The 24492-nt window shown below is 51.1% G+C and overlaps 1 protein-coding gene across 1 annotated transcript in view; it reads left to right on the top strand.

Moving 5' to 3' along the window:
• Positions 1-24492, top strand: part of Sh3pxd2b (SH3 and PX domains 2B) — an 83235-nt gene that overhangs the window by 272 nt on the left and 58471 nt on the right. The window lies entirely within an intron of this gene.

The following is a 24492-nucleotide window of genomic DNA, read 5'->3' as shown; positions in this document are numbered from 1 at the left end:
TCCCCGCGCGTCCCGGGTCCCCGCGCCCTCCCCGCCATCTCTTCGCGAGCCCCCGCCCTGCCCACCCGTGCAAAAGTCTGGCCCCAGCCGCTGGCGGAGACGCAGACAAACCGGGAGAGAGACCCAGCCTCGTGGTACCAGCCAACCAAACCCCTCGTCCTTCTGGGCATGGGTCATTTGAGTGCCCCTCTCCAGTAACTTCCATTTAACAATGTGGTAAAGTTTCCCCAGGAGTACCCCCTTCTGTGAAATGAAGATTTTGTTTGGAGCTGGCAAGGCGTGGAGGAAATGGGTCTCCGGCGTCATTTTGCAGATGGGAAGGCTGAGGATTCTAGAACGTGGACCGTGGGCCCTGCCCACGGTGACCCGCAGGTGGGAAGTGGCGTCCAGGGCTGCTTAGGGACCTTGTCTGCGATTGAGGTGACCCAGGTTCCACCTCAAAGATTCTGGGCAATAGGACAGTGGATCCAGAGGAGGCCCTGGGGACTTCGGGAGTGAAGGGGGATGGTGTCCCTGCCTGGAAGAAGCTAGTTGTGGCAGCGTTGGAGAAGTTAACCAGGAAGGAAAAAAGCAAGAGGGAGGGAAAAAAAAAAATTCTAACAAAGAAGTGTGGAACAATGACTAGAAAAGGGCGTTGGCTGGAGAAAGGCTGGCCAGGGACCTCCCTGGAAGCCCCTTTCGGATCTATTTGTTTAAGAGAGTCATTCTTACAAAGCAGACAGATATTCATGCCTTCCATAAGTCGCTCATAAAATTCTGGAAGGAGATGGCCCAGGATCCACTGCACTCTACAAGAAAGGGTGTGCTGTGTTCCCGTGTATTGTTATTGGCTAGGCATTCAGTTACTCAGTCCTGGGCCAGCCAGCGGGGGCTGCTTCCTGGACCTGTGGTATCTTTAAATAGAGCTAAGTTTTCCCTGCTTCAGAGCTCAGCTAAATTGTCTTGGTTTCCCCATGCCCCACCCCTTTTTTTCCCCTTAACTGTTTAGAATGCTGCCAAATCTTGGTTTCTTGTTGGAGCCTGTTGAGTTGGGTATGGGACAGTTTTCAGTAACACACCAACTGGAGGAAGTCTGGAATCCTCTATGCCGCCTGCCACCAGATCTGTGAACCCACCAGATCTGTGAGCCCGCCAAACCAGAATAGCTACAGCCACCGAGGGCTGGCATCATTGTCCCGTCTGGTGCTTTCACACACCTTTAGTGGTGGTTTTCTCAAGTCCTTTTCACAGACGAGAAAACTAATGGTCAGGAACAGAGCAGGTGTGTAAGTCCAGGCCTGCTGGACCAAAAGAGTTGTAACCACGCCTCTTCTCAGGCCCCATATGCCCACAGAGACCCTGCACAAAGTCCTCTCAAAAACTGGGAATCCACTCAGGCCCACACTTCCCTGCCAGCGATTTGAATCTTTGAGGGGTACCCTCGAACTTCCAACCAGTTGTAAGGGGCCCACTGAGCCAGGTCTATGTAGCAGCCTGGTTTGGGCTCAGCTTTTGGATTCCCAGGTCTGTGTCCTCATCTGAAAGATGGGATGGTGATGTCCCCTCCCAGTGGGGGCAGTCATGTGACCAACACAAAGTTCCTTAACTGTAGCCCCGTAGTGACCGTGTCTCTCTGATTGGAAAGCGTGCTGAAGTCATGCGGGAGCTTGTTCCGAGAACTTGTTCCTCTGAATGCTGGCTTAGTCACTGCTGTGACAAGGGACCTTCTCCCTGCCGTCCAGCCTTTGATTCCCCAGAGGAGGAAGGGGGTGAGGATGGATGCACCTCGAGTCATCCAGAGGAGTGGATAATTTGGCGCTATGGTGGCAGGGTCCCAAAGCCAGCAGCAGCAGACTGAACTGTGTCTCCTGTCCCCCAGCTCCACACACTGAAAGGGGTGGATCTGGAAAGAGGTGTTGGCAGCCTGGCTGAAGCAACCTCGCTTCCGCCTTCCATACAACAGCTCCCCTTTCCTTGGTTGTGGCAACCAAAAATATGGCCAGGTATTGAGTGTCCCATATCCCTTTGGGACCCATCTTAGTCTGTTTGTTATTGTATAACCAAGCACCTGAGGTGCAGTACTTTGTAAAATAAAGAGGTTTATTTAGCTGCCTGGGGAGCTGGAAGTCCAAGCTGGGGCTGCCTCATCAGTTTGGCCTCTGGACTTCTTGTCTACCTCACAGAGCTGTAGGTGGCATTATGGTGGGAGCTTGTATATAGAGAGATTGTATGGTGAGACAGGAAACCAGGAACATGGGGGAGGAGCCGCTTTGTTCCTTTGTAACAACCAGCCCTTTGGGAACTGAGGTCCTAGGAGGACTATCTTAATCTCTTTTAAGGCCTTTCACCCAATGGCCTAACTACCTCTCCCTAGGCTCCGCCCCTTAGATCCTGCCCTTTCTCATGTCACCACACTGGAGACCAAGCTCCCAACACAAAACTCTTGGGTGTGGACAGACCATATCTGGACGTTAACAGGGGTGTCACCATGTACTCTTGCCCGTCACAAAACCCACAGAACAATATACATATCAGTTTGGAGTGTCCTGGCTGCTGTATCCCTCTGATCCCATGCCTCAAAGGGATCCGGTCAGAGGTTCTGAGGCTGCAGTTAGACAACAATGCCTGGGGCTCAGGTCCCCAGCTCTACCTCTATGTCAGGTTAGCAGCCTCTCCACGAAGGCCACCTTCACCTGTGGACAAGGCCGATGTCACTGTGTGTAGTCCCTGCTATGCTTGTCTGCTCAGAGTCTGGGCTTCAGAGCGAATGAAGGAGGCTTCTCAGAGTGAGACACTGTGGCCATCCTCTTTACTAAAGTGTCTTCTACCAACCTGTGGGCTCTGGGGGGGGGGCGTGTTATGGACACACGATAGGACACACGAGGTCAAGGGCACGGGAGGGCCCCCACAGCAGTGCTGACCAGGGTGGCACCCTGGTATGGGTTTCGTAGTCATGACAGCTCTTTGAGGGTGGTAGACTCCTGTTGTGTAACTTCAGTGTCTCAGGGGCACGGGGGGGAACAAAACCCCGCCCCTGTCCATAGATCTTGTCTTTGCCAGGCTCTGCATTCGTCTCAAATCCTCTCTGTTTTTTTATTTAAAATAAAGCACAGAGACAGAACCCCCACGTGCCCTTCCAGTCCCTTCTTTTCCCCAAACTGCTGCCCTGCGTCTGTTATTTGCCACCTCCGTGCACTTCTCAGTTGGTAGCCCAGGTTGGCCTGGAACTAACCATGTAAACCAGTCTAGCCTGGAACTCACAGAAATCCTCCTGCCTTGGCCCTCTGGGTGCTGGAATTAAAGTCCGCTGTGCCTCGCCCCCACTTACTTTTAAAATACAGATCCACTGGCGGGCGAGGTGGCTCCGTGTTTGAGAGACTTGCCGCCCTTGTGGAGGACCTGGCTTTGGTTCCCAGCACTCACATGGTGCTTCACAACCATCTGTGACTCCGGTTCCAGGGGATTTGACGTCCTCTTCCTGCCTCCACAGACACCAGCCACATGTGATACACCTACAGTCAGGCAACATCTACACACATAAAATAAAATGCGGGTTCATAGGGATAATTTTTTATTATTATTATTTAGCCGCCTCCTTCAGGTATCATTTACATACCAGTGCGGTGACCCATTGTAACCATAGAGGTCACTGGCATGTGTCGTAACTGTATAGGTCTGAATAGCCATCACCCCGTCCAGGTTTATAACATTCCTGTCACCCCATTTGCCATCAGTATCCCCTCCGTGCCCTTTGCATGTTTACCTGCTAGCTCATCTCAATCTTGCCCTGCTCAGATCTGTGTTAATTCAGAAGCCCCAGTTCATTTTAACCGCTGCATAGTACTCCGTTTGTGGCTGTTTCCCTCCTTCCTCAGGGTCCCCTCCTTCTGGGGACTCAGGGCTGTTCTTCCCAGCAGTTGGAGCTGTTCCTGTGTCTAGTGCCAGCACCAGAACTCTGCTGGGTCTTGGAGAGTATGTTCAGCCCCGCGTGTCACTGCAGGAGCCACATCCCTGGGTTCCCTCTGCTCTGGGCCTCGTTCACTTGATGTCAGTCCGCTTGCTGCACGATGGGGTCCCATGATGCTGCTCCTTAGCCTTTCCCTGCTTGCTAATGAGGTCAAGTGGCCTTTTGTGCCTTCATTGGCCAGCTGAGATCCCTCCTCTGTGAATTGCCTGTTTATCCTTTGCTTCTGGCTCAGTCTGTTTTGCCTTTCATCTTCTCTTGATGTGAAAGGTTTTATACGTCTGGGATACTAATCTTGCAGGTGGTTAGATTAATGTTCTCCGTTTCCCTTCGAGGAGATCATAGGCTCCGAGAATCCAAAGTGTGTGTGAGAGATTACTCAGCAGGGAGAGACGGCATGGGAACTGGGCTAGGTGTGTTTGTCTGGGAGACAGAGGCAGCCTTGGGATCCTCACCACAAATCAGGGGGCTCACTGTTGCCGCCACTTCTGAAATGCCAGGGTCATCCTAGGTTCTTCTGTGTTCCCTATGCAAGTCACCAGCCCTTGTCACTTACTCCAAAGAAACTCTGAGTGGATCATCCTCATAGAGCGAGAGATTGTCAGGGTGTCCCTCCTTAACTGATCAGGTACCAGGAACCTGGGAGTGACGGTCGCTGCCAAGGCAGTGTGAAGCCAGAGCTGTCTTCTGTGTTGTGTGGTGGTCCCCAAAGCTGAGCTGTGGTGTGTAGAGCTGCTGCTGCCCATGCATCTCCACAGCCACCTCCTTCCTCTGCTGCCCCTTTTATGGAAACCCTCAAAGCAGTCAGCCAGTGGGAATGTCAGAGACAAACTAGCCTGGATGCAACAAGTTCTTTGTGGCAGTAGGCCGCCCCGCCCAACCTTGGCTTCTGGTTTTATGAGCGAGGTGGCGCCTCCTGAAAAGATAGTGAGAGAATTCGAAGGTGCTAGAATTCTGCCGGAAAAAACTGCCAGCGACTAGCACATTTCTCCCCGGCTTACCTTTGCTGTGTGGTGGCAAAGCCTGGTTTTGGTTCTCATCACTGCTGAGCCAGGAGGCCTGCCAGTGGCACTTCCCAGGGTGCCTGAATGACATGGGTTTAAATGCTGATCCTCAGCGCTGAGCCTGATGACAGCCATTAGAGGTGGCCATGAAGAACCACAGCTTGGCCATGGTCTGGATCCACTGCTGAGATGTGCTTTGCCTGCCTTCACACTTCTGCTCTCTCTTGCGGCCCCTGCCCAGCCTGGGTGCCATGCTGCAGCATGAAGAGCCACTCCAGCCTCCTCTGCAGATGGTTCTGTCCCTCACCGTGTCTGTCACACAGTACTAGCACCCTTGCGGCATTTTGAAAAGGAGATTTATTTTTATCTACGTGGCGCATGTGCTTGTCTGTATGAACGGACATGCATATGCTGATGCCCTCAAGGGCCAGAAGAGGATGTTCAGTCCTCTGGTGCTGCAGTTGCCTGGGTGCTGGGAACCACACTTGGGTCCTCTGGAAGGACCTTAATTACCGAGCCATCTCTCCAGCCCCTGAGTAGAACTTTTTTTTTAAAAAAAGTGTCTGTTGCTTTCTTGAGGCTGAGGAAAAAAAGGTGATGTGCCTGTCACAGAAGCAAGCTGTGCCGAGCAGGTGGCAAGTAAGATGTCTTCAGGATGCTCTTCTAGGACCTTGACAACTGTGCTGACTGCTCCAATCCCCTCAGCCCCGGGTGCAGGCGCCAGGCCCTTCCCTCACTGGAGGCCTGCTCCAAGGGAGGTGCCCCAGCTACTCCTCTCATATTCTGAGTCCTGCAAGCTGAAGGAAGCTGCGGTAGCATAGCTCCAAGCAGTTGCAACAGCGAATGGGTGCAGACTTTAAACCTGTGCCCTTAGTGGATGGAGCAGGCCCACCAGACCATGGGTTCAGATTTCTTCTCTGCCGTTTACCAACTCTGCGACTACAGTCAGATCATTCACCCTTTCTGTACTCAGCGTCCCCATCTATAAAATGGAGTTGTCAGTAATTCCAGTTTGAAGAGGCCCGTGTGAATATGATAGTGGACCCAGGCCCTGGTGCAGGCCTGACAAGAGCAACCTTACTAGAAACATCCATGTATACTGTTACTTACCATAGCTGAGGGTTGGTGGCTGCTTAAATGCCCATCGGTAGAGAATCGAATCCACGTGCCATGTACATGCAGAATTCCAGGAGGGTGGTGTAGATGTCCCTGGATCCTGCCAGGGCATCACGGTCAGACTGGCTATGGGTACGTGCTCATACTCGGGCCCTTCCTGCAGATTGCCAGTCAAGGGTGGAAATAGCCATCTCAGACCCAGAAATAGAGGCAATAAAATATGTTGCACTTTTTTTTTTGCTTGTCAGTGATTTTTTTATGTTTTCCAAATGTTCTGCAATATACCCATGGCCCTGTTTTTAGTGAAAATAAAAACAAATGACTGCTTGTTTTAAAAAAGAGACCACGCCGAGCCAAGGTGGCTCCAGCAGGTTCCCACATCCTGCTGTCAGCCTGTGAAGTCCCTCTGGATACCCCCCCCCGCACCCTCCGAGATCAAGGCCTCCTCAGATGGGCCCCTGCTGACCACAGACACTCTTTTTCCATTTCTGCCATACATGACAGGCTTGCTTGCGGCTCTCTAACCATGAGCTGAAGAAGCAAAAGCTGTGAGTGTGTGAAATCCCACAGGGCAACCAGGCACATGACTTCCTGGCTCTAGGGTGCCTCGCCCAGAGGGTCCAGTGCTTCATGGTGCCTGCAGCTAAGGATGGGTGCAGAATCATGCAGCCCGGAGTCCTGCAGACACTCTGGTGTGCTCCCTGAGGTCACAGGATGCCAGAAAAGTCCTTCAGTTGAGGTGTGCTCCAACCCCTGCTCCTGGGGTATTTTGTATGTTTGAGGGCTCCCCAACTCAGGTGCCCACCTTGGGCAAATGGCCCAGTTATTGCACCACCAGAAAGGACCAGGCTGGGGACCCTCCCATTGAGCTGCACATCCCATTCATGATGCTTAGACTCTGCTTACCAATTACTCATCTGTCTTAGTTACGGTTATTATTGCTGTGATGAAACACCATGACCTTTGGGGAGGAAAGCGTTTATTTGGCTACATATCCTGAGTCACAGTCCATTGAGGGAGGCCAAGGCAGGAACCTGGAGGCAGAAACTGATGCAGAAGACATGGAGCGGTGCTGCTCACTGACTTGTTCCTCTTAGCTTGCTCAGCCTGCGTTCTTATAGAACCCAGGACCATCAGCCCAGGAATGGCACCACCCACGATGGCAGGGCCGTCTCCCCTCAATCACTAATTAAGAAAATGCCTGACAGCTGGATCTTGAGTCATTTTCTCAATGAGCTTCCTTCCTTCAGATGACTTCAGCTTGCGTCAAGTTGACGTAAACTCTCCGACACAGCCTCCTTGTTCCTTGGGAAACTGGTGAATGGTCTTCCTTCTCAGGACTTGGTTGCCCTCTCCCCTTTGTGTCCCTGCCATTGCAGGAAGGGGACATGAGGTGGCTGAGGGGACACGAGGCCTGTTCAGATGGCCACGCGTGGCACCTGGTACCAAACTCTGAGTTGGTACTGTTCTTTGCTTACTGCTGCCCCTAAGATGTCCCTTCTCTAAAGCTGGTGGCTTTGCCAGGTTTTAAAAGCTTTTGTGCAGGATGTCTGGGGACACCAAATGCTGGGATGTTTGTCCTTGCAGTTTTCCTATCCTTGGAGCAGTGTTCCAAAGCTCATGTTCTGTGGTCCCTTTCTTAGAGCCCAGAGTGGTGACACTGACCAGCCCCTGCACCAAGCTGGCATTCTTATCTCCTGGTCAAACATAGGGACAAAGTTTGGAACAGAGTAGCAGGTGACTCAGTGGCTCAGCAGTGGTGCTATGAATGAGTGGTGTGGCTGCCCCTACTCTCAGGACTCTGTCCCTTCTGGGATCTCGCGGTCTGTTTCAGCAGACCTCCTGGGATCCTGTGGTCTGTTTCACTAGAAGCGGTAGTCCCGCTGCACCATACCCAAGCTGCAGGGCTCCTCCCTCTTGCTTGCTGGCCCAAGCTTTCTTCACAAGCTACAGAAGAGAGGAGGGGGTGGAGGGAGCGGAACTCCACCATCAGCCTCTGCAGTCCTGTCTCGGCCCATCCTGACTGAGCAAATGAGAACCCAGTACACCCAGTACAATATGAGTTCCAGATAATGCATACGCAGTATCCGGACTGTACTGGTACTCAACAGCGATTCATCACTTAGCTGAAATTAAGTTCAACTGGGCACTGCGCTTCATACGATGTTGCCAGAGATGCCTCTCTGAAAACAGCACTCCAGCATCTTCCTGCCAGGAAGTCTACTGTGTCCTGAGAATCCACGGACAAACACAAGGCACCCAGGGGCCAGGTACTCCGAAAATGCGGGGACAATGTCCACATAAGCAGAGGATCTCCAGGAAAGAGGGCAGACAGACAGATCACCTGCGACTGCTTTTGGTCCTGGACCCCATGAAGGTAAACACTGGGGAGATAACCTGAGGCTGATCACCCAGTAGGGGAGGGGTGATGCCCAGTGGACAAGGGTAAGAAAGGTTTGGCAGCGAAGAGGGACAGAGATTGGGCAAGTAGAAGTGTTGTGGGAAGTAGAGATAGAAGCCATGGATAGGAAATTAAGAGAGCAGGGCATCTGGTGCCATGGATGTGGGATGGAACTGGGACTTCTGTGCACTGCATGGATGATAAGCACAGTGAAAGCCACTGAGCAGAGAAAGAAGCTGATCATCGGAGAGAAGCTGATCCTCGGAGAGAAACTGATCCTTGGAGAGAAGTTGATCCTCAGAGTTGATCCTCGGAGAGAAGCTGATCCTCGGAGAGAAGTTGATCCTTGGAGAGAAGCTGATCCTCAGAGGGAAGCTGATCCTTAGAGAGAAGTTGATTCTTAGGGCGAAGCTGATCCTCAGAGAGAAGCTGATTCTCAGTGGGAAGCTGATCCTCAGAGAGAAGCTGATCTACAAAGAGAAGCTGATCCTCAATCCTCAGAGGGAAGCTGATCCTTAGAGAGAAGCTGATCCTCAGAGGGAAGATGGTTCCTTGGGCCTCCAACTGCATCCCAGGAGCAGGAAGAGAGCAGAGCCCGTGTGGACCATGGAGCCAAGATTGGCTCTTCAGGGGACAGTGTAAAAGCCACTGGGATTCTGACATTTGAGCGGTGTGCTAATAACTCTAAGTCTGTTTTACTTTCAGAATGTAACATTTTTATCGCTAATTATGATAATAATGTCAGACAGTAACTTTCATTGACCTGAGTGTTTCTCACGTGCTCAAGGGTCTCAGACTTAATGCCACTGAGCGTGTGAGACAGTGTTCCAGACTAAAAAGCTGGTCCTTAGCAAGTGACCGAGAAGCCAACACAAAGCCTGACCAACTTGAACCACAGAGTAGTGTACAGAACCAGATGAACCTCTCTGCTCCCCATCTCTGAGCAAATGGGATGGGAGTGACATTAGCACCCCCAGAGGCATCTGCTGCCACAGCTCTAAGAGGGACTCCAATTGGCCAGATCACCTGGCCATCTTCCGGGGGGAGGTGGGATATCCTGATTGACAGTCCTACTTTACAAGTAGTGGGCAGCCGAGGTCAAAGGGCGCTGGGGTTGGAAGGAGGAGGCTTGGACTGGGCAGGTGACACCATGCACGAATGACATGTGAGTACTGCCCTCTTCAGCTTCACACCTGTGGAAACCGAGGTCGTTAGAAAGGCCAGGCAGTTCGCTCAGGATCACACTTGACTGAAGTGGTGGGAACCAGCAGCTCTCCGCCCCTCACCCTAGGGAAGCTGCCCGAAAGCCCACAGGGTTGGCGTGTTCAGTTCTGCTTAATGAAGCAGAATTGCACGAACCTCCGCCCGCAGTGCTGGCCCACAAGCCAGAACCCACGAGGTGGCGTCACTGTTTCCTCCTCTCGGGCCAGGGTGTGAATCAGCAGCTGTGGCTCTGGGCCACCCTTGGCTTCCAGTCAGTTCCACAGATGTGGCTTAATGTTTGCCTGGAGCCAGCTGTGGATCAGGGCCAGAGAGAGAAGCAGTGATGAGCAGACGCAGGGCTGTCCTTAAAGGGGTCACCTCTGCTGAGGTACATCTGTGATGAAGAGGGTGGAGGGGACAGGGTTGGAGTCAGGGGACAGGGCATCCTGGTCCCTGTGAGGGAAGCCAAATGTGGATAGACGCTTGGGGACTGGGGAGCCAGAGCCATCTAGTAGAGGGCCTTCTGCATGGGCCTAGGACTTAGAAAAGGGCTGGGTCTCAGTTTTCACACCTCTTTGAGAATGCCTTCCATTCCGTCCTGATGTGACTGTAGTTTCAGATAAATTCACTAATTTTTTTCTGCATATTTTTAATTCTCTGGTCCTCATTACTGCTTAGAATCATGGTATCACATGATTTATTGAGATTTTTTTTTTAAAGTTAATAAACATGGCTACTCACAATTTTGCTTTTCATTTTAATAAATGGAGTTTGACTTAGTTTCATTCGAAATCCTATGTATTTTATGGATTTTTAAATCATTTTCAGATGGAGTAGTCAATTGCATGAGATTGCCGAATGGGCTCCCCAGAAGAACGAACGCCCCTGGGTAGAATGCTCAGAGGTTGGGAGCCAGGTGGCCTGGAGGTGGCCTGGTGCTGTGATCTGGAGTCAGTGGTTTGCCTCTCTGTGCCCATTCTTTCTTCTGGGAAATGAGGGTAGGATAATGACCGAGGTGGCTTAGTCACAGAGAGGATTTCGTTCACTTCCTGGCACATAGAAGTGCTGAGCGAATGGTTCCCTATTTTCTTTTTAAGGATAAACATTGTGTTTGAGGACATTGCGTGAGAACAGCGGCCTGGGTAGGAACTAGAGCTCCGCCGGCCTGTTCCCTCTCCCGTCTTTACCTCCACGGTTAGCTTTCGATGTGACTTGTCTCTGTGCATCTGTATCTTCTTTTAAGACAGGAGCTCACCATGTAGCCTGGCTGTCTGCCTCCCAAGTGCTGGGATCCAAGCCTCGGGGGTTTTAACCAGCAGCCTCAAGTACACAACCAGTCGGGAATGGTTGCCCACACGTCCATGTTCTAGATGGGTGAGGGTCCAGGTCACTAAAGCTCAGATTAATCAGCTTCCGCGAGGCCTGGCGGGTTAAGACATTCACTATTAAAACTATTCAAAATAGCTTAAGTATCTACCGCTGGGAAATAATGTGATCTACTGTGTCGCCGTAGACCAAGGAACTTTTAAAAGAGGTTTATTCCAACCTTGTTTAGTGAAATGGAGAGATGCTCACTATACAAGACAAATTAAAAACGTAAGTTGTCCAGTCTGCCTCTGTGCCTACAGTCTGTGCACAGGCTAGAACCAACCATAGTCTGAATATATGGAAGGGAAAAAGAAAGAAAGAAAATATTGGAGTGGGGGGCAATTTACCTGTTGCTGGAGTGTTTTGTGTGGTTAGGCTTGTGATGGTCTGGTCATGTGTGTGTAGTTAGGCCTGTGATGGTCATGTGTGTGTGTGTAGTTAGGCCTGAGATGGTCATGTCTGTGTGGTTAGGCCTGAGATGGTTGTGTCTGTGTGGTTAGGCCTGAGATGGTCATGTCTGTGTGGTTAGGCCTGAGATGGTCATGTCTGTGTGGTTAGGTCTGTGATGGTCATGTCTGTGTGGTTAGGCCTTAGATGGTCATGTCTGTGTAGTTAGGCCTGAGATGGTCGTGTCTGTGTGGTTAGGTCTGTGATGGTCATGTCTGTGTGGTTAGGCCCGAGATGGTCATGTCTGTGTGTTTAGGCCTGAGATGGTCGTGTTTGTGTGGTTAGGCCTTAGATGGTTGTGTCTGTGTGTTTAGGCCTGTGATGGTCGTGTCTGTGTGGTTAGGCCTGAGATGGTCGTGTCTGTGTGTTTAGGCCTGAGATGGTCATGTCTGTGTGGTTAGGTCTGTGATGGTCATGTCTGTGTGGTTAGGCCTTAGATGGTTGTGTCTGTGTGTTTAGGCCTGTGATGGTCGTGTCTGTGTGTTTAGGCCCGAGATGGTCATGTCTGTGTGTTTAGGCCTGAGATGGTCGTGTCTGTGTGGTTAGGCCTTAGATGGTTGTGTCTGTGTGTTTAGGCCTGTGATGGTCGTGTCTGTGTGTTTAGGCCTGAGATGGTCGTGTCTGTGTAGTTAGGCCCGAGATGGTTGTGTGTGTGTGTGTGTGTGTGTGTGTGTGTAGTTAGGCCTGAGATGGTTGTGTGTGTGTGGTTAGGCCTGTGATGGTCTGGTTGTGTCTGTGTGGTTAGGCCTGAGATGGTTGTGTGTGTGTAGTTAGGCCTGTGATGGTCTGGTCGTGTCTGTGTGGTTAGGCCTGAGATGGTCATGTCTGTATTTAACATGTACGGCAGCTGTTTACATCGTGTGCGTGTTGTGTTAGGTGTTTAAGCCTTCTAGAGATGGCCTGAAGTGGATGGGAGGTTCTGGAGGGAACCCAGAGCCACGCCTTGAGGACAGAGAGGGGATGGCCAGATACGGTGTGATCTTCATTAGCAAAGCTTTCTGTGCAGGCCTAGGGTCTGGGGAGTGTGCCAAGAGCGTCGTCTCGTGGGTGGGAATGGGAATGGCTTTAAGGCCTCAGACTCTGCAGTTCCTAGGTCTGCTTGTTGCTGTCTGGATGGAGCGAGTTCCTTACCCTCCCCCCATACCGTCCTCATTGCAAAATAGGAGCTGTAGCCCGGGGACCTCCCTGCAGGGCAGAACAGAGCAGAACTGTGGAGACACAGACTGTGGCATGTAGTCAGCAGTCACATGAACTGTCTCGTTTTTATGTATTATCCAGTTTTCCCTAAAGAGGAGAGGACAGTGTAGGATGACATAGGAGTCCACACAGAGCCCTGACTGGAATGGGAGCGTCCGCGTGCGTCAGGTCCTGAGCCAGCAAGGCTGGACACAGGTGACCAATCGTATTCACAGAACCTGGCCTATGAGAACCACTTATATTTGATGCAGGAAAAGAGACTTCCGGGTATGTCTGGGGTCGTATTTGTGCCACCATGCTCCTTCGCCCATCTGCCCCACACTAGAATCGTGCTCATTAAACACATACTCATGGTATTTGCTGGTTTTTCTTTAAAAGGAGCCATGAAGGGACCCTAGACAGGAGAGGAGTTAGCTTAAGTGCTGTATGCATTAGTCAGTTTTCTATTTCTGTCACAAAATGCCAGAGGTTGAAGAACTTAAACATTTCTTTAGCTCACAGGTGTCAAAGCACAAGACGTCCAGATCGTAGGGCAGCGGTGGTGAGGGCCCTCAGCTGTCCTCGTAGATGTCAGGAGCTGTCACGGGTGTAGGAAAGGATGCCAGAGAACAGAAATTGTCCTTTTACAACTGTCTGTTCCTATAGAATTAATGGAGCCCTGGCAGAACCACATAATCCCCTAGAGACCCAATCACCTGGAACTGTGCCCCGCTTCTTAAAGGTCCCACGTGACAAACTGGAGACAAAACACAGGAATGCTGGGACACAAATCACAGCTCTGCTTTAGGAAGACCTTGTCTGGTTGACCAGTGGTGGAGAGCAGGCTGGGCCCAGGTGAAGGAAGCCGTGTGGTGGAGGGCATGGCCAACTTGTCCATGAGCAGCAGGCTTCTTTGTCTGCCTTTCCTGCCTCCCCAGCCTGTGTCTCCCAGCTGACACCTTCCTCAGTCCCCATTGCCCTTCTTGTTGTGGGAAGTGCCAGGCTCCTGACAGGATGGAGGCTTCTGGACTCAGCTCTGTGGACTTGCAGGCTCACCCAGATAGCTGGAGTAGATCGGGGCCATAACCAACCTCACTGGGTGCCACGTGGGTGCTGGCACTACGCATGCAGTTGATTAGATGTCACCTTGTGTTACAGAGGGAGAACAAAGGCTAAGGGGAGACTTGCCCAAGACACACAGCTGGATGGCCAAAGGACAGGAGTTGGACACACGTGGTGAGGGGACTGGCAAGTGTGGTATTCTGGTATCTTAAGCCCTGCCATGTTTAGCAGGTGGTCGTTTATGAGATAGTCTTTTTATATAACTCAGGTTGGCCTGAAGCTCACTGTGTAGCCTGGACTGACCTGGAATTAATTCTTCTACTACTTCAACATCACTAATGCTGGATTTCCACCCCTGCCAGAATGCCCTGTGCAGAGTGATCACTCTTGAAAATGACCAAGGACAGCAGGCATGGTTGGGCCATGGCTGGTACATTTTCTCTGGCCATTATTCCTGCAGCCCACACCTGTTCACCCGCACCGCGCTCATCTTCCATGGTGATGTCATTCGCCTCCCGCAGTCAACTCCGCATCATCTGGCCAAGTGCTAGAGGCAGGGTTTTTGTTTGTTTGTTTGTTTCAGTATTCTTTTGATTGGCACATAATGGTCACACATGTTTATGGGGTACACACCGACATCTGAACATGCGTGTGTGTGATGACCAGATCAGGCTACTGCTGTGTTCCTCGTCTCAGATAAATCGTTATTGCTGCACGGGGAGGTCCCAAATCCTCTCTTGTAGCTTCTTCAAAGCATACAATTAACTGCCCCCCACCATGGTTGCCCTGTGGCACTGTAGAATATTGGACACCCGCTCTCCTGTCTAGTTGTATCCTATCTCTCAGTAACCATCCCGTCTCTAGCCCTCCCAGCCTCTGGCCACCTCCATTTGCTTTACCTCCGTGAGATCCACAGTTTTTAGCTTCTCTGTGTGCACTGGCTAGTTTCATGTCAACTTGACACAGGTTCGAGTCATCTGAGAAGAGGGAGCCTCAATTGAGAAAATTCCTCCTTAAGATCGGACTGTAGGGAGGCTGGAGAGATGGCTCAGAGGTTAAGAGCTTTTTGCCTGCTCTTCCAAAGGTCCTGAGTTCAATACCCAGCAACCACATGGTGGCTCAAAACCATCTGTAATGGGGTCTGATGCCCTCTTCTGGTTTGCAGGCATACAGACAGAATATTGTATACATAATAAATAAATAAATTTAAAAAAAAAAAAAAGATCGGGCTGTAGGCAAGCCTGTAGGACTTTTTCTTAATGATTGATGGGAAAGGGTCCAGCTTGTGGTAGGTGGCGCCATCCCTGGACAAGGTGGTCCTAAGTTCTATAAGAAAGCAGGCTAAGCAAACCACAATGAATAAGCCAATAAGCAGCACCCTCCATGGCCTCTGCATCATCTCCAGCCTCCAGGTTCCTGCCCTGCTTGAGTTCCTGTCCTGACTTCCCTCAGCAATGGACTGTTACCTGGCAGCATAAGCTGAAATAAACCTTTTCCTCCCCAGGTTGCTTTGGCCATGGTGTTTCATCACAGCGATAGAAACCCTAAGACACCATGCACGTAAAATCGTAGCGTAATTGCCTATGCCTTAACTATTTCACGCAACTTAATGTCATCGGTTCCACCAAAGTTGCCACATTCTTCTTCTAGCCAGGTGTCACTCCATTGTGCACAGGCCACACTTTCTCAGCTGTTTGTTCATCTGCTACAGAGCTGTTTCTGGGGTGTTGTCCCAGTACTGCAGTGAGCGTGGGGGTCCAGCTATTTCTTCCACATACTGATTTCGCTTCCTCTGAAGGTGTCCCCAGGAGCAGACTTCTGGGTTGTATGGCGTGTGGAGGAACCTCCGTGCTATCTCCCACAGTCTGGCACTAGCTTATATCCCCATGAGCCATGCAGGAGCCTTCTCCTTGGGCATCTCGCCAGCATTCATGATCTCTTGTCTTGTTGGTAGTCACCTGCCGGCAGGTGAGGCAGTCCCTCACTGCGATATGACTCTGCTTTTCTGGTTTGAAGGGATCCAGACCCTTGCTTTGGCACCTTCCTACTCAGTTCCTGGGTGACTTTGGACGAATGGCATCGTGGCCTCTCTGAACATCATTTTTTTTTTTTTTGTGCTGCAAAATGGGGTAGATCGGATGTTCCACCACACGGGGTTGGTTTCCTAGGAGGAAGGGTCCTTAGTGTGGTTGCCAGATAGAAGATACCATCACCCCTCAAGACCTAGAGCAATTGTTTCTGACCCGGAAGGTGTCCCCAGGTGACACTAGCAGAACTAGCCCCCTTGTGTCCTACAGAGTACCCAGATGGCCTGTGGCCCATGAAGAAACCCTACTAAGATTTCTACTAAGCAACTGCTGGGTGCTGGGTACTGCTCTAGACCCTTTAGGTGTCTGACCACATTCTGTGGGCTTTGGCACCTACATCACACAGGCTGAGTCCCATTCCCAGCTCTGTCGCAGGTGGCTATGTGACCTTGGATAAACTATTGGCTCTCTATGAGTTAAAAACCAGTGGCATATCATAAAGGAAGTAAGTGTGTGGCACACCTAGTGGGTGCTGTCATCGACTCCATGGCCCTGGGCAACCCTGTCAACACAGGGCAGCCCCAACTGTCTTCAACCCCCCTCACATTACCCAGGCACTTCTCAGGCCTGGCAGTCTGCAAGATCTCAACAAGCCCTGAGTGCCCGCTCTGGAGTTGTTCCTAGAAAGCCAGCCTGCAGGTTGGTGTCCTGAGCCTGGGCTTTGGCGCCAGCACCGCTGCTTGCCATGGAAAGTTCCCATGCCGCTTGGGCCAGATGTGTGCAGACGTATGTGAGTTGGCAGCCAAGGCCCAGCTGGAGCCGCGGGCCCAGGCCAGCGGTGTTTCCATCCTCCAGTACCTTGATCTGCAAGCAGTGTGCTTTGCTGGCTCGTCCAGTAGCAACTCCAGCCTTTGGCCCTGAATGTCCTCCTAACATGAGGGGACATGGGCCGACGTGTGAATAGCCCCAGGCGTGCCCATGCACAAGGACCTGAGGGCTGGCTACCCTGCTCACCAACGCTCCAACTTCTCCTGCTGATGGGGCTTTCGTCACAAGTGTGCCCAGGGGAAGGGACACGTCATGCTGTGAGCTCCAACCTTGACTTGTTAATTGCTGGATCTGGGCACTGACTATGACCAGACAGAGGACAAGCTCTGTTGGCCTCCTCTAACCCCCAGCAGGTTTTCAACAGGGTACAGGAAGGAGGGAGAATCGGGAGTTCAAGGCTAGCCTGGACTACTTAAGATCCCCATCTCAAAACAACACAAAACAGAACAGATCACTTTTTTGATCTAATGCTCCTTTTTCTTTTGAGATAAAGTCTCTCTGTACATCGTTGACTAACTTGAAACTCGCTACATGGACCAGACTTGGCTTCAAACTCACAGAAATCCACCTGCCTCTGCCTCCTGAGTACTGTGGTTTAAGGCGTGCGCCACCACACCTGGCTGGCCTAATGTTCTGAGCTCTTATAAAGGCTGCTACAGACAGGGCACTGGACGGTCAAGTTCTCCCAAGGAACACCTGAGACATCTCAGTTAGCAATGGGATGACGCTCTACGAAGCTTCTGTGGCCCGGGGACGTCATATATCCACTGCCGCTTAGAGCGGCTGGAGCAGCTAGCAGAGTGAGGGTCTCCTCCAAGCTCAGCCTAGGGCTACATTTTCGTCACAAAGCAGTTCTGTTCCTGTTCCTCTTGGCAACTGAGCTGTTTATTCGTCCATTTCGGGAGCATTGTGACTGAGGAAAGGTCACTCTGATCTTTGACCATGGAGCCCTGTTTGGGCTTTACAACTCTCTTTTATTGGATGTTTCAGAAGCCCACTGTCCCCAGGCCCTGGCGGAACGGTGGTGAGACAGACTGGCCCTGCTGCTGGAGAGCCCTGTGAGAGTGAGTGCTAGCTGGGCACATGACTTGGTGTTCTCTGGTGTCTTGCTGAGAGGGTGGCTCTGGCATCTAGGGAGCCCATAGAATACTGGCCAACTCAGACGCAGGCCGTCTGTTGAGGCTCCAATGGGAGGTGACTTAATGAGAGGACAAGAGAAGACAGAGAAAGTACCCCCCCCACTCCCATGAGAGAGACAGTCTCATGCTCCTGGCTGAGGTCCTTACTTGCATGTGACATTCTCTGCTCTGCATGGCCACGGCCCCAGTTGGTTCAGAGCAGGTCTGTGTGTATCTGCCTTGTGAATGGTTGAAGCTGAGTAGCACGTTGGACAAAGGGCCCAACTGTCCCTTTAGAGTCACCTCCACCTCCTGCCTGCCTCCTGGCCGCACACCTGCATTCAGGTATAACCACAGCCCTCAGCCACCAGCCTCTGCCTTGCGGTATGCAGAGCCGACAGAGACAGTCAGGACCCAGCCCTAACTCTGGTGCGTCCTAACTGGTGCAGGGCACTGCGGACTCTTGTGTCTGGGCCCCATTCCAGCCATTCATCTAATTGGAAAAAAAATGGAAAAGAGAGAGAGGGAGGGAGAGACATTGGCAGCCTGCCATCTCCGGTGTCTCTGTCTCTTGCTGCGGGGTGCCACTGAGTGTAGTGATTCCTGACTTGGGGACAGGAAAGCTCTGGCCTGGGCCTGGAGAACAGGGAGTAGGGACTTGAGAGGCACACGGGTTGGGGTGAAGGTAACCTGTCCTCCCACTGGTTGATCTCAAGTATGTATAGTTTCCTCCTGCACTGTCTCACCCCAGGGTGACCCCACCTTTCTGGCAGGTGATCTGTGAGAGCTGGGCCTGGTGGTACATGACAGTAAACAGGCCCAGATCCAGGGCCAGAGCTGCCAGTCCTGCCTGCGCCTTGGCTTGCCCACCTCTGTAGTCCTAGTACGTCCACTGAGTGAGTACCCAGCTTTCCCTCTGAGCACCCAGCATTCCTTCCTAGCACCCAGTGTTCCCTCCTAGCACCCAGTACCTTCTCTTAGCACTCAGTGTTCCCTCCTAGCACCCAGTGTTCTCTGTTAGCACCCAGCACTGCCCACTAGCACCCAGTGTCCCTCCGTAATATCATGAAGCTTGGCAGCATTCCTATCCAGGAATGAATTGAATATGTTTTTATTTAAGAGAAATCCACATTTTTCAGCACTTCCTGTGGCAGGGCTGCCGTGGGGTGTGGGGAAATCAAACAAACTGCAGCGTGTTGCAGTTTCAGAAAGAGGCTGGAGGCGCTGACCTACATAGACCAGATGTTGGGCCGACAGCTGGAGAGTTGGCAGGTCGCAGCCAAAGGGAACCCAGGGTCTCCAGGAGGAGCTGTGGAATCGTGTTTCCTATTAGTTCAGGCCCAGATGAGGCCAGCTGCAGCTGCCTTACTCCCCTGCGCCCGTGGTCCTCTACCGTGCTTCCCCCAGCCCCATTTTCTTTCTCCTTTCCCTCTCCTTTACCTCTCCTCTCCCCTCCCTGTTTCTTCTCTCTCCCACCCCGTCTCTTTCAGACCCCTCACCCTCACCCCTGGCTCTGCTCTCCACGTTGGGCCTCGTGGCCAGGGTGGCACACTGCCAGAGGCAGGATCGCAGTCTGGCTCCTTGCTGGCTCTCTCAGCTTGGAAACACAGCTGGGGTGGGAGCTTCAAGGGGAACCCACCTACATTTTAGAGATGACTTTTGCTGGTTTTGAGACATGATACCTATGTATAACCCTGGCTGTCTTAGAACTCACTCTGTAGATCAGGCTGGCCTTGAACTCAGAGAGATTCACCTATCTCTACCTCCCAAGTGCTGGGGTTAAAGGCGTGCACCCCCATGCCTAGCTAGAGATGATTTTTGATGCCTGAGGTCTGTGGACGCCTTAAACATATCCCTAGATGCTCCGTAACAGGAAATAGGTTTATCTGACTCACTTTAAACTGCTTTTTGTTGATAATTTCTGGAGCCCAGTGTGATGTTCAGGTACTTGGGCACATTGTCTTCTGATCACATTGGCCATTGATGTGTCTGTTGCCTTAAATGGTTATTTTTTCTATCTCTACCCAGAACCTTTCTTCTCGTTGTTTCAAAATCCATAATGACATCGTAGTCATCCCACCATGCAGTAGAAACCCGGACTCCCTCCTGCATCTGACTGGAGCACTGTCCCTTCCCTGGCTGCCTTCCTCAGCCTGGAATCGCTTAACAGAGTCACTTTGGGGCCAGAGTAGGGCTGCGTTAGTCACTCTGGTGTGATGGCTCACTGGACTAGCCATGGCCTGTGAACAGAAGCCATAGCCTCTCAATGATGCTCTTGTGTTCTCTGCATGCCCTCCCAACCCCCCCACCAGGGATCAAGAGCAACATTCTAAAGGGAAGACCTCTGTCCTAATGCCTGCCCAAGGGAGCCCCGGCTTCTGGTTCCAACCTTACTCCCCATAGACTACGTGGCCCTGGGCAACTCCCTCCAACTTTCCCTAACTATAAAATAAAAGTTGTCCTAAAGCAGGGTTTTCCTCTGTTAAAGTCTTGGAAGCCCCTGCAGTCTGCCAAGAGCTGGGGCCCTGTCTGCAGGCTCCAGGGAATGGTTTGGTCTGCAGAATGCTGGTTACACCCTCTCCCACATATAGAAGAACTAAAAGCGGCATGTGGCTTGGAAACCAGGGTAGGCAGTTCAGAGGCCCACCCACTTGGCCTCTGCTGGATCCCAGGGCTTCTTGTAGGCCAATTTGACAGCCAGCCTGAGAGTTCTTCACATTGACACTTCTCTGAACAAGCTATTGTGTGGAGAGCCCAAAGGTTATCTCAGAGAATGTCGAAGAAAATTCCCTTCCATGGAAGTAGGAGGAGCCTGCTCCACAGCTGAAGTGTAGCCCTGTGGAACTTCATCCGCAGTAGTATGAGGGGCGGATCTCTCCATGCAGCCTGGATTGTAGCCTGCCCCCATGGCAGACATTGCTAATGAATAACAGCACCATCCGGCTGACGTGTCTTTCTCAACCCCCCTGCAGGGAAACGGCCTTAGTCCCACTTGGGCCTTTTCTTTAGAATTTTTTTTTCAGTCACCCCCAGGTCACTGCAGACCACCCACGGGCCCAGAAGAGGTAGGGAAGTGCTTCTACTTTAGAAATGCCATCCACTGGGCTGTGAACGACCAAGCTCCAGATGCAGAGAGAATGGCAGGGAAGTCGGTGAACTCAGGACCAGCCTATTCGCAGCTCTCCACACCCGTCAGAGCTTGTCTCTACCCACAGACTGCCTTACTATATATTCCCAGCACAGCCTGGCTCCTCACACGCACTCACAGAGACAGTTCCGTTACTTTTAGAGGGAAGCTGTAGCCATCTACCATAAATGGAAAGCCAGTAACTCTTGCTAGAAATAGGACCAAGAAACTCTGGTGTTAAATTCCCCCTGGCCAGTTTAGCTTGCTCTGAGATTGTTGGTCCTTCATGGTGGGAGACCAGAACATGGGGAAGAGTGTGAGGAAGGTAAATAAGCCTCAGCCTCTGGTCCCTACAGCCCTCAGTGTGACCACCGTCCTATGGCCAGCATCATGGCCCCACCCAATTGCTGCGTTAAGCTTGGAGTTGGAACCAAGCCAAGAACCCCCTGCAAACTCCAGCAATAGATCTACAGATCAGAATAAGATTGGAGGATGCCCCACAACCTCCTGGAACAACTCTCAACGTGTTTGCAATTCATATGACGAAACCCTTTGAGATCATAGCTCTGTGTGCGCCGAGCACCAGCTGCAGGCCGTCAGACTGCCCTGGGAATGGCCTGTCCATGTTCTGGGGCCTTTCCAGGTGCTGGACCGCAAGTTAGTGAGTGAACAGGCATGTCCATTGTCCCAGGACTCAGGTCCCTCCCACAGGAGAGGGCTTGGCTATCTCTGTCCTACCACCTACTCTTGCCAGAGCCAGCTCTGATTTCCCAAGGGACTTTACACTAGATTTTGGCTTCAGACATTATTCTTGGAAAAGCCAACCCTTTGGGTATTGACGTTGGAAATGGGCCTGGGTTCCTACATGCTCTTTGGGGGCTCTGTAAGGACTTGGGGCTCATGGCCCAGGTGTAGACTTGCCAAGGGTGGTAAGGGTGAAGGATTGAACAATATTTAGAGAACATTTCCTGCAGGTCCCATCCCCAAGCTGAGATTTTATTTAGCCTAAGTTCCCTTTCTGGAACTTTCCATCAGCTCGGGAGGTGAGAATGGCCAGCATCCTTGGCCCGTTTTGCAGAGAACACAAAGGTTCCCAGAGACAGATGTCATACTCTACCTCACACAGTAAGTTCTGGGTGCAGATTGCCCAGCCGAATCTAGCTGAGGTCAGTGCTAGACCCTGCCACTCTGCACTTGGCATCCCTGTGGCACTGGCCACACTTGTACACAGTGGCCTTGGGGACCGAGCAAGAAGATGCTAGCCCAGGGTTCAGAACAGAGGTATGTCTTTTGTTCTTCCTAGTAGGCAATATAGATGGCCTCTGACTTGTAGCTGTTTAACTTGTGACTTTAAAGTGTACTTTGGTTTTGAGTTTGGCTCTTTTCTCCAGCCGGTGCTGTTTGGTCCGATACTCTTGTGACGCTGTAGTGTTAAGAAGCCACAGCTACTGGCCAGTCGCACGTCTGAGGAGAGCAGCTGGCACCACACAGCTGTGTGGCCAAGTGGGAGTGTGGGAGAGATCAGGTGGAGTCAGTTCCTTTTCCGCTTAAGGTGTTAACTTAAGGTTAACTTAGGTGTTAAGGTGTTAACTTAGGGGCTTATCAAATACAGCCCATCACTGGAGAGATGGCTCAGCCATTATGAACACCGACTGTTCTTCCAGAGGACTCAGGTTCAATTCCCAGCACCTACATGGAAGGGCAACTCACAACTGCCTGTAACTCCAGTTCCAGGGGACCCGATACCCTTAGACAGACAGAACAAAACATTAATGCTCATAAAAAAATTTAAAATATATAGCCTATCATAAATAAATTAATTTTTAAAAAGATACAGCCCATCATAAATCAAAGAGCATTGGTACAGGATCAAAACATCTGCTATTATGAGAAAGCATCAAGACCAGAATTTAAAAATATTCTCCATGCTCCTAGCCCAGAGTCACCACTGGGATGTGTGTCTACAGAAACACACACACACACACACACATATTCTATGTGGAGTTCTGTCCGCATTATTTACATTTATGACTTTGTATACTTGATGACATTATTGTGTTCCAGTCCTACACTAATGGCTTTTGGGGATGTTTACAGGCATGGACTTGCACCAAGTGCGAAAATTCACATCGATGACGTTCTCAGCTGAGGTTGAACAGGATGGCATTTGGCTCTCTTGTGTTTGCTCTTGTGTCCTGATAATTTTTTTCCCTGCTTTTTACATTTGTGTGCTTTTTTGTTGGTAATTTCAATATTTTAAACGGTCACAAACCTGGGCTGAGGTATAGCTTGGGACCCTGAGTTAGAAAGGCCCACTGGGCCTCATGTGAGTTAGAAAAGCTTCATTCAGGGTTTAGTGATGGAGCTGCTGGCCATTGAGTTCAGTGTGAATGAATTAACCATATATATTAATAAGGTGTCCTTAAACATAGATGATGAAGTTATATATTGATCTGATGTTGAAAATGCCTGAAAACTTGAAGGACCACGACGGTGTTTCCCCAAGAAGTAATGCTTAAATATTGACCGAGCCACTGTTCCTGGCAGCACTGTGGAACAGAGCCTCCTCGGGTGGCAAGAAGCAGCTATGCATTTGTGTATGTGTGATGTGGCATGTGTGTGTGGTGTCACATGTATGAATTTGTGCATATGTGATGCATACATGCATATAATTATGTGCAGCTATCCCTGGGTACCCACGAGGGCTTGGTTCCAGCCCCTCTTCTCCCATGGGCCTCAAAACCTGCAGATGCTTATGTGAAATTGCACAACATTTGCATGTAACCCACGCACATCCTCCCATGTGCTTTCTGTATCTCTGGGTCACTCACGATGCTGATACCTGGTACCAAAGGAGATGCCGTGTGAACAACGTTAGGTTATACTGGTGGGAATAAGGACTGAAAGGAACACGCTGTGTATGTTCAGTACAAGTCAGTACCATCTACCATTCCTACCTCGCATGTAAAACCTCAGGCACAGAGGCCAACTGTGAGTGCCCTGAGGCCGAGGTGACTGGCTTCAGTGTAAGAACTTTATCTAACCCTATAGTTCTGTTAGTTGCATAAATCCCTTGTCTTGCCAGAAGGGTGTCTGGGGTGCTGTTTCCAGAGAGGACTCCGGCCAATGGGTGCATTGTATCCTCTCATGGATTTATAGTGCTGTGGCATTGCTGAGAGGCCAGCCTAGTCAGAGGTAGGCTGTCATCTGTGTGCCTCAAAGGCTGCATCTCACTGTGAACCCTTTCTAGTGTTCCTCTTCCTTACTTCTGGCTACCACAGTATGTGCTGCTCCAATGCGCATGTCCTCCCTCCATGAAAGGCTGACACCTCTGAAACCATGAGTCTGCGCTCTCCTTCAATGTTGTTTATGTGAGGCCATCTATCACAGTGACTGGAAAACTAACATGGTGACAGTCAGGACAGGGTGTCACTGTGTAGCCCAGGCTGGCCTTGAACCTCTAATCTTTGTGCTTCAGCTTCCAAGCGCCGGGTTGCAGGCCGTACTGTCATGCCCAGCCTTGTTGGTGTTTTTCATCTTATCCCTGCTAACAGATTCACAATTGTGCTATGTTGCTATGACAAAATGCCTGGGATCACAAGTTCTAAGAAGGGAAAGTTTACTTCGGCTCGGATTTCCAGGAATTTGTGAGGACAACATTTATCATGGTGG

Source organism: Myodes glareolus, chromosome 9 (genome assembly GCF_982192425.1).
Source record: "Myodes glareolus chromosome 9, mMyoGla1.1, whole genome shotgun sequence".
NCBI classification, from domain to species: Eukaryota; Metazoa; Chordata; class Mammalia; order Rodentia; family Cricetidae; genus Myodes; species Myodes glareolus.
The sequence above is the reverse complement of the archived record's forward strand: the minus strand, read 5'-3'. Positions and strand labels throughout refer to the sequence as shown.